The 13,339-nt window shown below is 35.9% G+C and overlaps 1 long non-coding RNA gene across 1 annotated transcript in view; it reads right to left on the bottom strand.

The window, feature by feature from the left end:
* LOC137229211 (uncharacterized) overlaps window positions 1-13,339 on the bottom strand; it is a 640,020-nt gene that overhangs the window by 317,450 nt on the left and 309,231 nt on the right. The window contains exon 7 of the long non-coding RNA XR_010945593.1: window positions 11,279-11,501. This is a non-coding gene — a long non-coding RNA (uncharacterized lncRNA). The remainder of the gene's footprint in view (window positions 1-11,278; window positions 11,502-13,339) is intronic.

The raw sequence follows: 13,339 nt of genomic DNA, 5'->3' as shown, positions 1-13,339 counted from the left end.
AGCTAAAAAATTTTTTTTTAAATTTAGTGTGTATCTGAAGTGAAAATTGATTTGAAGCTGATTTTCCTGATATCAATTCATTTTATTGTCTTCTAACTCTTCCTAATATTGTGGGAAAAGATTCTATGTAATTGTTTGTTCTAATCAGTTGCATTTTTATTGATCAAGATTTTACTAAATTTATTTTCCTTAACTTCAGTGAATTCATAAAAATGATCCATCACTTACTTAACGGCTATCATGCACTCTCTTTCAGAATACATCTCTTAAAGACGTATGAGGAAAACAGCACCTGGAAAATCACACTGTCAGAGCTGTGGAGAAATGGTCTGAATTAACTGTGTGTCTGCTCAGTGAGACAGATGAGAAAATTATTCTCAACCCCACGTGTACCACTATTGGATAAGTTACCCACACTGAGCCTGAGCTAGAGGGATTGGTGCTCAAGGAAATGAAGGAAGGAGATCTAGCACTCTGACAAAAAGGCCATTCAACCATAGGACACCTCAAAAGAATTATTTTCATTCTAGCCTTGGTATATTTAAAAGAAAACACTTCTCTCAACTGTTGTGCAGTATAGCTGCAGGTGGTTTCCAACATATAGTATTGTGTTTGGCCTGATCCAAGTGAATTCCAAGAAATACAAGTTCTGTAAGATGTCAGTATACGTTCTCCCAAAAAAGGTGGTATCTATTGTCAAATAAGTTTAGAAAAAATCTGGGTTAAACTATACTTTTTATTGCACAAATATTTTAATACAGTTCTTTATCATTTATCAATGTAAAGTGTGAATTTTCAGAAGCCACGGGATACTCCCTGCTTTTGAAATCATTTGTTTATGAAGTTAACCTTTTCTTCCCTGCAGAGCCTCTTACAAAACTTGTGTTTTGTAACAAAACACAGTACAATTTGTTTGTACAAAACAATACAACATGAAGGTAATTGTGATTTGAAGTAGAAAGCTCAAAAAATTGAACAAAGTACTTAAAGATGTGTTACAGACTATTTTCAAGAGCTATATCTTCAGATTTAGGAAAAGCTGACAAAAACAAACAATAGCAAAACATATCCTGGTTAAATAAATGAACTTCAAAGATAAGAAAAGAATTCTTTAGGGTATCCTGGAAGAATCAAACAAGTTTTCTAAAGAGCGGAGAAGCAGGCTGGCCTAAGAATTTTCCCCAAATGTTCAATCCCAGAGTACAATGCAGCAAGGTCTAGATATTCTGAAAGAAAGTATGACACAACCGTATTATACTCAGCTCAACTGTCATTTAAGATAATTATGGAATAAACATAACATGGACAACAACATTCATAAGGAAGGAATAGGAGGGGGAAGAAAGTGTAAAAGAGTCACCCCTCCATCTTCCACGGAGAGCTACTGGTCCATCCACACTAAGTATAGATGTAGAGTTTAAAAGTCTTCAAACTTATAATATTCTGCCTTAACCTCAAATGGTTTATTCTTTTTTTATAATTGATAATCCTTTGGTAAAAAGAAACATTTATTTCAAGTTTAACAATTTCTCCAGTTTCACTTGTTTCTTGTCCTGCTAGTAGATTCAAGTGGAATTAAATTTAACACTTTTTATTTTTAAAAAGCATGTGGTCTATCATTCCATTATTATAAAACTATATTTGGCTCACTTTCTCTTTCTCTCTGTGTATACATACAGAGACATATCTGGGGAAATGCTTCCCAAATGTGACCCTGGTCACTTCAGGGTTGTAGAATTTTGGGTGAATTGTCTCTTCCTTGTATTTCTCTATATAGTTGGATCTATGTTTAAGATGAGCTCATATCATTTTATCTAGAAAAAAAGCCATTATCTTAAAAAAAAATACAGCTACAAAGGAGAAAAGAACCAGAATTAAACTTTTTCCTACTTTTCCATTCCTCCAAAAGGAAAAAAAAAAGTGAAATGAGCATGAGGAAAGGGAGTTTATAATCTGGTCTGAGATTAGAAGGGCAGCTCTCTTCCAGAGAAAGAATTTGCTAATTGATGAGAGTTGGCTCTGTCTGAGGAAGCCCCACAATGAAGCACTCACAGTATAAATAAGCAACAGTGAAAAGCACCATATGGACTTTTTATGCCAAAAACAAAAACCAACTTCCTGGGTGACCATGGATGAACTGAGAACAGAAGGTTCTGTACCACCTAGGAACCATCAGAAAAAAGATTAAAAGCAAAACAAAATGAAAGGTAAGCAATAATTGAAAATGAGCAAGTTTGATGGTAAATTGTACTTAAAGTTATCAAGAACTGGCATTTGAAATTTATTTCAGGGAGATTTGTAATTTTTATTAAGAATTCCAGTAAGGCCTAGGCTTCTGGGTAATGTGAATCACTGGGAAGGAATCTGCTAGTTTCAGTCCAAAATTTGATCTCTTAATGATGTAATAAGGTCAACAGATCATGAAGCCTCCATTAACTTACCTTATATTGACTATTGACCCCTTTAATGACTTTGAAGTGAATGAATCAGGCTCTGTCAAGGACTGGACTAAGATTCCCACAGCTTTTTTTTTTCCTGCATTTAAGGTATATCTGTACACTGTTTTCACCATTCTTATTTCCTCCTTCCTTTCCAACAATCAATTCTCCCCTTGCTATTCCCTCACAGAACAACTTGCATTCTCTTGACATATAGAGGGAAACATCAGGAGCTGTCCTTAAATAACTACAGGCAATACATTCAAGTAATTGCCTAGTTGAGAAAGTCCCTTGTTAATAATCTAAGGATGAGTATTATAGTTCTCACCTAACAAAACTGAGCTAAATCTCTAACTGAAGGTCATTTTCAGGACTAAAACTAATTCTTCCCAGATCAATCCCACTAGATATTCTGTACAAGAATGATGGCCAAATAAATCTAGGAAAAATATGCATCCCATATACTTCCCTTGATGGGCCCCAAGGCACTGTAGACTATTAGAGGCTTTCAGAAATTCTCAGGAAAGACACAGATATGATTTTGTCTGGTCCAGTGCTTCTCACACTTGTTTCACCTGGGAGCTCTATTCCTGCTCCCACTCCCCAATCCATTTTACCAGTAGCACACTTTGGAGTTTCTTGATCTAGGATTTTGTATTTCCACAGTATTACTCTTTGTTGTAATAGGTTTTTGTTTACTGTTCTGGATGAATGGTTTAGATCTAATATTCTCCTTTCAAAGGGAATCAATTGTCTATGTTGCTAAGCTTTGCCTATGTTCTTTGGACACGCTATCAATAAAAAGAGTTGTTGCTTAATCAGGTATATTGTAGTATTCTGCCTTACTTCTTACTCTGTCTGAACCAATGCTCTTCTCATATATAAATTATTAAATAACTTTTTCAGTTTCATATGGATTATTTTTAGAGATAGAGAAAACATTATTTGGATTGTAATGATCAAATAACAATCTTCTCTAAGCTCTAATTCAACAAGAGATCTATTTTCTTGTTAATACTTAACTCATTTCTACATTTTAAAAAAGTTTCTAAGTCACCATTAACCATTTTGATTCAATTCATCCAGTCAACAAAAAATTAATACGCTTCTAAAGTATGTCAGATATTCCTTACCACCCAAACATTACTGAAGCATTTGCCACATCGCAGCCACTGTGCAAGGTATTGGGAATACCACAGTGAAAAAAACATGTAAGGTTCCATGTCTTTACTGTCTAATATGGAAGATAAACAGCAGTTATAAGTAGGTAAAGTATTATTAAGAAGTGTAGAGAGCTACAGGGCCATATAATAAGTACATCTACTCTGGTGTGAAGGATCATAGGCTTCCTATGGTAGAAGGAATGATGTTTAAGCTGAGAGAGTCATTTATATAACAAATATTTACTAAGTACCTACTCTGGCACCATGTTAGAATTGGAGGTGTAACACAGACATAGTCGCTATCTTCATGAAGTCAAAAGTTTGGTGGTAAACAAATAAATAATAAGTTAGCAACTATATAAAGTGATAAGTAGTGAATAAAAAAAATATAAGGAAAACAGGGCCTTCTAAGGGTGGTCAGAAGAGTACTCTTGAAAGAGCAAAATCCAAGCTGTGATCTGAAGAATAAGGACCTAAACAGTTTTGGGTTTGGAGAAGAGGAGTTCCTGGCAATAGGAGTAGCAAGGGCAAAGGCCCTGAGGCATGAAAGAGTTGGGCCTCCTCTTGGAACTGAGAGAACACTGGCATTTTCAGTCTAATGAGCAAGAGATGGGGAGAGTGGCATTAGATGAACTGGAGAGGTCATGCCCCTACACAGGTCGTGGTAAGAAGTGCATATTTTACTGTAATTGAGAAACTATTGATAGATTTTAAGCGGAGTGATATTATATGATTTGGGTTTTAATAAGGTCACTTTGGTTTCTGCACAGAGAATGAATAGATGGGAGCCATGAGAAGAACAGGGAGGCCAGTATAGGGGATGTTAAAGATGTAAGAGGAAAAGAGCACAGTAAATGAGATGGAGAGAAGTAGATGAATTTGAAATATGTTTGGCATTAGAACAATGAAATTTCCAAGCTTCTGCTTTAGTAACTGGATGGACGGCAGTGCCATGTGTTGAGTCAAGAGAGTGGAGGATATCAGGATTTTGGGAAGAAAACTAAAATAATTGTTTTGAACAAATTAATTTTGAGATGCCTCTGACACATCCAACTGTAGATGTCATGTAACATGTACTTACAACTCTGGATCTTAGAGTGGATGTTTAGGGATGAAGATCCTCACTTGGTATTTTAAGTCATGAAACTTGATGAAATCTCCTAGGGAGATACCATAGCAAGAGAAGAAAAGGGGACCACAGACTCAATCCTGAGAAAATCCAGCATGTAGCTTTTAGGTAGCAAATAGAGAACCAGAAAAAGAAGTCAATGAGGTAGGAGAGAAAAAAGAGTATATTTCTTCAGGGAAGGAAAAAGTAGAGTGCTTTTAAAATAATGGGATTGCATATTTTATTAGATATTGCTAAGAGGTCATGTTGTGATAAGAGCAGAAAAGTTTCCACTTGATTTGGTCACATGGAGGTCTTTGCTTTTCGTGACAGAGGCACACACCTGAAAAATGAGTGTGAATAGTTTAGGTGAAAAAGAAGGGCAAAAGAACATTCCAGTCAAGAGAAATAGCATATGTGACGGTACTACATGGGAAGGGAAGAGGCCAAGGCACCAGAGATCCTATATGGGTGAAACATGGACACAAAAGGGAGTGACAGGAAAAGAGGCTAGACAGGGAGGAAGAAGTTTTATTAAAAGTACTGAGTATACAAAGGTCAGGAGACAAAGCCCTTATTAGTACAAATAATATTTGAACGAAGAATTAAACATTCATGATGTATAACTGGGGTGGTAGAGGAACTGGGCAGGATATTCCAGAGAAAAGATATTCATGTACAAAAGCCCAGAGCCAAGGAGCAGTAGAGTACCCTTGGAACACTGAAGTACTTAACCAGGCTGGAATAGAGGGTGTTGTGGGATACGGAGGAAAACATTCTACAGAGTAGTTAGGGATCAGTTAACCATGAGGGACTATGTTTGGCGTGCCAAAATACAGCCTCTATCCTGTAGACAGTGGGAAGACTAAAGAGTTCTAATCAGACGAATGATACAATATGATTCGTGATGATTCATGTTTTGAAAAAATTACTCTGGCAACAGTATGGGAAAGAATTGGTGAGGATAATTCTTGAAGTAAGGGGCTCAATTAGGGGACTATTCTAATAGTATAGGCAAGAAGTGTTGAGGGTCTGAACTAAGGTGATGGCTGTGTAAATAAAGAAGATGGAAAAGACAAATTCTCAAGATTGTAGAAATGGAAATGAAATAATTTAATGACAGTTAGAAGTAAAGGACTATGGAAAGAGACATTTAAGATTGTTCCCAGGTCACAGGCTTGAGTGACCAGATGGCTCTTGATGCCATTTTACCAAAATGGGAAGTAAGTCTATCAATAGAAAATAAATAAAATGAAGGGTTTCATGAGGTCAAAGAGTGGATGTAATTGTAGATGAAGTGGTGGAAGTATAGAAGCTTATAGTCTGAAAGCAGGATATTAGAATTTGGTGTTATAAAGTGGGAGTTTTCCTAAACAATGAAATGGATCACAACATATTACAGAAGAATAAAAAGGTAGAAAAAAATAAATGCAGCCAGATAAAAGACAAGAATGAAAAATATTAGATACCCAATGGTTCTGAACATATGTTCAAGACATATGTTCTTGACAATTCTACCTGAAACTTTCTGGAGAATAACACAATAAACGTAGAAACAGAATCAGTTACAATGTTCACAGTATCTATAAGATACAAACCAAAGAGTTGTTCATCAGGAGCCCAGACTTCCATCATTATAGGATATAAAAACTTTTCTCTAATGGTTCTCAAAAGAGGACACTGACTTTGCTTTTTAAACTGGGGTATGCTTACCTCTAAGAGTCATGCCAGATACCTGGTGCTACCTAGACCAGATAAGCACAGTTCACCTTTGTGGAATTTTAACTTTATTTGAAAATTTAGATGAAAATACAAATCATTATTTGTAAAATCAACACTGATAGGTATGTAGTAGCAGAAAAAAAATGGTAAGCACTTAAGACAAAATGTGAGTCTACAATTAATTTCTACATGTGCAGTTAGATCCTGTAACTGAGAGATACTGACACATTCTCCTCTATCTCTTGAAGGTTTTAGATACTCTGCTTTTCAAATTTTTCCATTAATTTAAAGACTGGATATATAAGATCATAATAATAACTATCATTATGATTTTATATAGAGTTTTGTTCTCTCAATGGAGACTGGTGGTCTAATGCTAACAAAAGCAATGCGCTAGGGACCAAAACAATGCAGAATACTACTCAATTCTCTGCTGGTCTGACTTGATTCAAGAATCAATTTTATTAAGGGTTGGAATGCATATATTTTACATAATCCGTCAGGAGTAATATTTATTTCAACAGAAGCTTTATAAGTATTCGACAGCAGAGAGTTCAAGGTTATATCATTTAATAAGTATCTACAGTATATTTTATATTACCAGTTAGTGGTTGATTTATATACATTGATGATTAAATTTTTAGGTAGAAATTTAGGTTAACAGAACCAAAGACATAAAGCATCTGTTCCTAAAAAGAAAGATACACTAGCTCTTCAAGGAAATGAGCTGAAACTTAAGAGAAAGCTCTCTTTAGTGTAAATGATTCTATGGGTAACCATGAGAGACAAAATATCCTTGGAAAACAACTTTGCATCCATTCCAACTTATATAAAAATGGATAATCAAGTTTCCAAAGGATACATCAAGAGCATGGCCATGATAAATTTAAAATGAAAAAAAAAAAGAACATTTAAGTAAATGCCACTAAACACCCGCTGTAGATATGAAATTTTTTTCAAAAGTCCTTCTAAAGATTAGTTATATTTATATATATATCATGTGACTTCCTGATGGCCCTCTAATGTAAGTTGATTACACAATGTATCTTTAAATAATGAGCAAGCTGGCTCACTGAATACAGTAGTTACAAAACCTGGCTTTGCCTTGGCATGACTTGAGAAGATTTTCTAAATCATAAATCCTCAGGCCCCACTCCAACACATCCACTAACCAAGAATCGCTGTGGGTGGGTCCCAAGAGACTGTATGCCTAAAATGCTTCCTAACTGATTCTGATGCATCCAGATTTAGGGAACGCTGCAAGCCTGTTCACTATAAACTAGATGAAAGCTGGATGCTCATTACCAAAAATGATAACTCTCTTCTTGCAATAGTTGATGATTAGCCATTCTATCTGACATTAATTAGATAGCACTGCTAACACCACTCCTAATTTGTGACAGTAATACAATGTTCCCAAAACACACAAAAGAGATTATTTTCCTGTTCTCTCTAGTTGGAGAGCCAGAAGGTGTTTATGCCAAACTCACTCAAAAAAAAGTATGGAGTTATTAAATAACCAGTTGAAGAGAGGGAAGCCAGTACACAGCCATGTTTTATCTGCTGCAAATTATCTGACTCATCAGGAGACTTTCTAAGTGCAGGTTATACCTTAAGCTACTGGCCCATACTGAATTCATTTGGTTAGACCTTTAACTGATTCATGTAATTAGAGTCAAAGGCCACAAAAGGATCAATAAAAGCTACATACAATTCTATGTTGTTCCTGACAAATTTGTCCCAGAGATGACAAAAACAATAACAGAGCCTAAATCATCATCTACCCCTCTCATAAAATACTGGTCTCAATAACTTCAGCTTAATCATTTATCAAGAAGGAAAGTCTTGCAAGCTTAAAAAAACCCATAAAATTTGCAGACAGTAGAAGTTGCCCACTACTTTTTGCCCACTATTTATTGGGTTGGCCAAAAAGTTCATTCAGGTTTTCATACACTCTTACAGAAAACCCGAACAAACTTTTTGGCCAACCCAGTATTATGATGACACTCTATATTAAGAGGAAGACCAAAACAGAGTCAATAGTGGTTAATAAATTGACACAGGATTTAAATACACTTACAAAACAGAACATTAATGTTTTCAGCCATAGGTCTGTGGAAGTAAAGGTATAGCTGATAGAAATTGAGAGGTATGATGGAAAGGTGAAGTGGAGAGAACAGAGGGACACTAATAGTCTCATCAAATAGTTGGGGGGGTGAGTGGTCAACAGATGCTCTCTAAAGTTCGAAGGAACAAGAAATAGAGCTTTTCATTTAAGACTTTACTTTTTACAGCAGTTTTAGGTTCAAAGAAAATTGAGAGGAAGGTACAGGGATATCCCATAAACCTCTTGCCCCCATACAACCACAGTCTCCTCCATTATCAAGATCCTCCCACCAGAGTGGTACATTTGTTATAACTGACGACCCTACACTGACATTTCATAATCACCCAAAGTCCATAGTTTACATTAAGGTTCACTCTTAGTGTTGCATCCTATGAGTTTGGACAAATGTATAATGACATGCATCCATCATTATGCTATCATACAAAGCATTTTCAATGCCCTAAAAATCCTCCACCCTCTGCATATTCATCCCTCCCCTGCCATCTTCCCCACATCCCTGGCAACCACTGATCTTTTTTACTGTCTCCATAGTTTGCCTTTTCCAGAATGTTGGAGACATACACTATGTAGCCTTTTTAGCTTGGCTTCTTTCACTTAGTAATAAGCATTTAAGGTTCTTCCATGTCTTTTCATGGTTTGATAGCTCTTTTCTTTTTAGTCCTGAATAATATCGCATTTTCTGGATTTACTACAGTTTATTTATCCATTCACCTACTGAAGGACATTTGGTTGCCTCCAGCTTTCGGCATTTATGAATAAAGATGCTGTAATCATCTGTGTGCAGGTTTTTGAGTGGACATAAGTTTTCAGCTCCTTTGGGTAAATACCAAGGTGTGTGACTGCTGGATCATGTGGTGAGAGTATGTTTAGTATTTTAAGAAACTGCCAAACAGTCTTCCAGAGGGGCTGTACAATTTTGCATCATCACCAGCAAGGAGAGAGAGTTCCTTTTGTTCCACATCCTTACCAGCGTTTGTTGTTGACAGTGTTCCAGATCTGTCCATTCTAATAGGTTTGTATTGGTATCTCACTGTTGTTTTAATTTGAATTTTAGGAGCTTTATAGAAGTATATTTTACACTTTTGCATTTTACATTTAGGTCTGTGATTCATTTTGAGTTAACTTTTGTAAAGGGTGAAGGTCTGTGTAGAGATTCATTTTTCTGCATGTCGATGTTAGTCATTCCAGCACGATTTGTTGAAAAGACTATCTTTGCTCCATTGAATTAATTGCCTTTGTTCTTTTGTCAAACTCATTCTAAAATTTACATGGGGAGGCAAAAGACCCAGAATAGCTGACACAGTATTGAAGAAGAACAAAGATGGAGGACTGTCATGACCCAATTTCAAGACTTACTATAAAGCTAAAGTAGTCAAGAAAGTGTGGTATCGGAAAAAGAATAACAAATAGATCAATGGAACAGAATAGAGAACCCAGAAATAGACCCCCATAAATACAGTCAACTGATGGTGTTGTTGAGTTTAACCGTATCCTTACTAATTTTCTATCTACTGGATCCGTCCATTTCTGGGAAAGGGTTGTTGAAGTCTACAACTATGATAATGTAGTCATCTATTTCTCCTTGCAGTTCTATTGGTTTTTGCCTGACATAATTTGATGCTCTGTTGTTAGATGCATACATGTTCAGGATTGTTATGTTTTCTTGGTGAACTGACCCCTTTATCATTATGTAATGCCTTTCTTTATCCCTGATAATTTTTCTTGCTTTGAAATTTACTTTGTCTGAAATTAACATACCTACTCCTACTTTCTTTTGATTAGTGCTAGTATGGTGTACATTTCTCCATCCATTTACTTTTAGTCTATATGCATCTTTATATTTAAAGTGGTTTTATTGTAGACAATACATAGTTGGGTCTTGTTTTTTTGGATCCACTTTAACAATCACTGTCTTCTAATTGGTGCATTTAGAACATTGATGTTCAAAGTAATTATTGATGTAATTGGATTAATATCTACCATATTTGTTGCTGTTTTCTATTTGTGGCCCTTGTTCTTTGCTCCTATTTTTGTCTCCTACTTTTGTTTTTCTGTCTTTTGTGGTTTTAATCAAATATTTTATATAATTCTATTTTCTTTCCTTTATTAGCATATCAATTATACTTTTTTTTTTTTTTTTTTTTTTTTTGCGGTATGTGGGCCTCTCACTGTTGTGGCCTCTCCCATTGCGGAGCACAGGCTCCGGACACGCAGGCTCAGTGGCCATGGCTCACGGGCCCAGCCGCTCCACAGCATGTGGGATCTTCCCGGACTGGGACACGAACCCGCGTCCCCTGCATCAGCAGGCGGACTCTCAACCACTGCGCCACCAGGGAAGCCCTCAATTATACTTTTTTAAAAAAACTTTTTTTAGTGGTTGCTCTAGAGTTTGCAATACTCATTTACAACTAATCCAAGGCCACTTTCAAATAATATCATATTGCTTCACAAGTGTGTGAGTACCTTATAATAACAAAATAATCCTAATTCCTCCTTCCTGGCCTTGTGTCACTGCTGTCATTTATTTCACTGACATATAAGCATACATAAGCATTTTTCTCCAATATCTACCAAAAGAATCTGGTTGAGCTCCAAGAGGTAAAACTCACAAAAGTATAGGAGCCCTCCATTAGACTGGGTCCCTTGGGAATTTTTAACTCTCAGAGTTGTCCGCGCTGAGCCTCCAGCAATTCATCAATTACAGTTCAAGTTTTCCTACCTGGTTCCCCTGGCAGTTTCCACTCGTGAGTCTCTGCTATGGGAAGCCATGACTCCTTGTGTTGGTCTGTCTATCTCTCCAACCCCAGGGGCAGACGTTTGGCCTTTGTCCTCCCCTCTCTTATGGATCCACAAGAGTAGTTGGTTTCTCAGACTGTTCAGCTTTTTACTCGTTGTTAGGATGGAGTGGCAACTTCCAAGAACCTTACATGTGGGACCAGAAACTGAAAGTACAAAAAAAGAGTTTTAACATTACAAAAGTAGTTAACAGACAAACGCCTATAGTAACTATTAAAATGGAGAGGATTTTATTGAAATAAATCTTCAACTTTCAAAATGCTGAATCAATAGGTAAACAGACTCTTATATTGACATCAATAAATAAATTATGTCTAATATTTAGTTGCTTGGTAATAACTGGCATAAAAGTTAAAAAGAGATATTTTTATGGTAGGAAGAACAAGGAGCAGTGTAAGCTGGTGAACTGAGTGGGATGGTGGACAGTTACTCTTCATTATAATCTCTTCTGCACTGTTTGATCCTTTTAAACTTTATGCACGCATTACTGTGAAAAAAATATTAAAAGGAGAAAGAGAAAGAGAACTGAATTCTATATATTTTAAGCTTGATTTTGGTTTCTATAGCTGGCAAAAATAAACCTGACATATATCAATTCAAAATCAGGTTTCAATGATCTTTCTTGTAAATTTCAGGAAACTGAGTCCTAAAATATTCCAACTCAAGCTGCAATTTCAAAATTGGATTTATTTGTTTTTGAGAATATAATGTTTATAATATTTTAGCTTCATGAGCTCCCACATGGCTTTTTTAGAATTTCATTTTCCACATTTCATCTCTAATTACTAGGATTTTCTTTTGATTGTTGAAATTCCTGTTCGGAAAAACAGAAAGGCAAAGCTGTGATTTTGTGATGATCCTCCTATACAAGCAGAATCACCTAGACAAGAGCAAAAATGAATAACCTAGGTGGAAAGGTATGTCCCTACTGGGGAAGAAATTCTTTGATTTGATTCCTGAATTTCCTAAATAGTAATTTAGGAAATTACTAAATTACGTAATTTTGTAGCACGTTATTTTGGATGATGCCTCAGCACCTATTGGAATCCCTTTTAATGAGGTTTTGTGAATAGATGTTATAAAGCCATACTTAATGGATTTTGTAAAATCCAAGACATTTTATTACATTTTCCCAGATGTGCTCAGTTTCTCTGTGACCAGACTGTTCTTATGAATTCTCTTAAAACTTAAAGGTAACTTATAGCATCAGAAACAAGTGATTCAGGCATATGCTTAATTGCACCCTACTAACCTTACCCTTTCATCTCTGAATGATTTTATAACTGTTCTTATGAATTCTCTTAAAACTTAAAGGTAACTTATAGCAACAGAAACAAGTGATTCAGGCATATGCTTAATTGCACCCTACTAACCTTACTCTTTCATCTCTGAATGATTTTATATTTCAGTGACAGTAGAAAAAGAGAGTTGGGGAAAATTATGTTACCAAAACTTAGGGAAAAAAAGAAAAAGAAAACCTGAAGGAACCTTAAATGCATGCTAAGTGAAAGAAGCCAATCTGAAAAGATTACATATTGTATGACTCCATCTATATGACATTCTGGAAATGGCAAAACTATAGACACAGTAGAAAAGATCAGTGGTGGCCAGGGGTTGGTGGGGGGAAGGGAGGGATGAACAGGGAGAGCACAGAGGATTTTTAGGGGAGTGAATCTATGTACATAGACATGATACTACAATAGTGGATACATGTCATTATATATCAGGCCAAATCCATGGAACATACAACACCAAGAGTGAATCCTAAAGTAAACTATGGACTTTGGGGGATAATGAGTTCTCAATGTAGGTCCAACAATTGTGATAGATGTACCACTGTCATTCGGGGTGTCCATAGTGGAGGAAGCTGTGCATGTGTGAGGAACATACAGAAACTCTGTACTTTCTGGTCAATTTTGCTGATAACCTAAAATGCTTAAAAAATAAAGCTTATTAATTTAAAAAAAGCAAGTTGTGATACAAG

This window comes from Pseudorca crassidens, chromosome 8, assembly GCF_039906515.1.
Source record: "Pseudorca crassidens isolate mPseCra1 chromosome 8, mPseCra1.hap1, whole genome shotgun sequence".
NCBI classification, from domain to species: domain Eukaryota; kingdom Metazoa; phylum Chordata; class Mammalia; order Artiodactyla; family Delphinidae; genus Pseudorca; species Pseudorca crassidens.
This window is presented reverse-complemented; position numbering and strand designations above follow the sequence as displayed.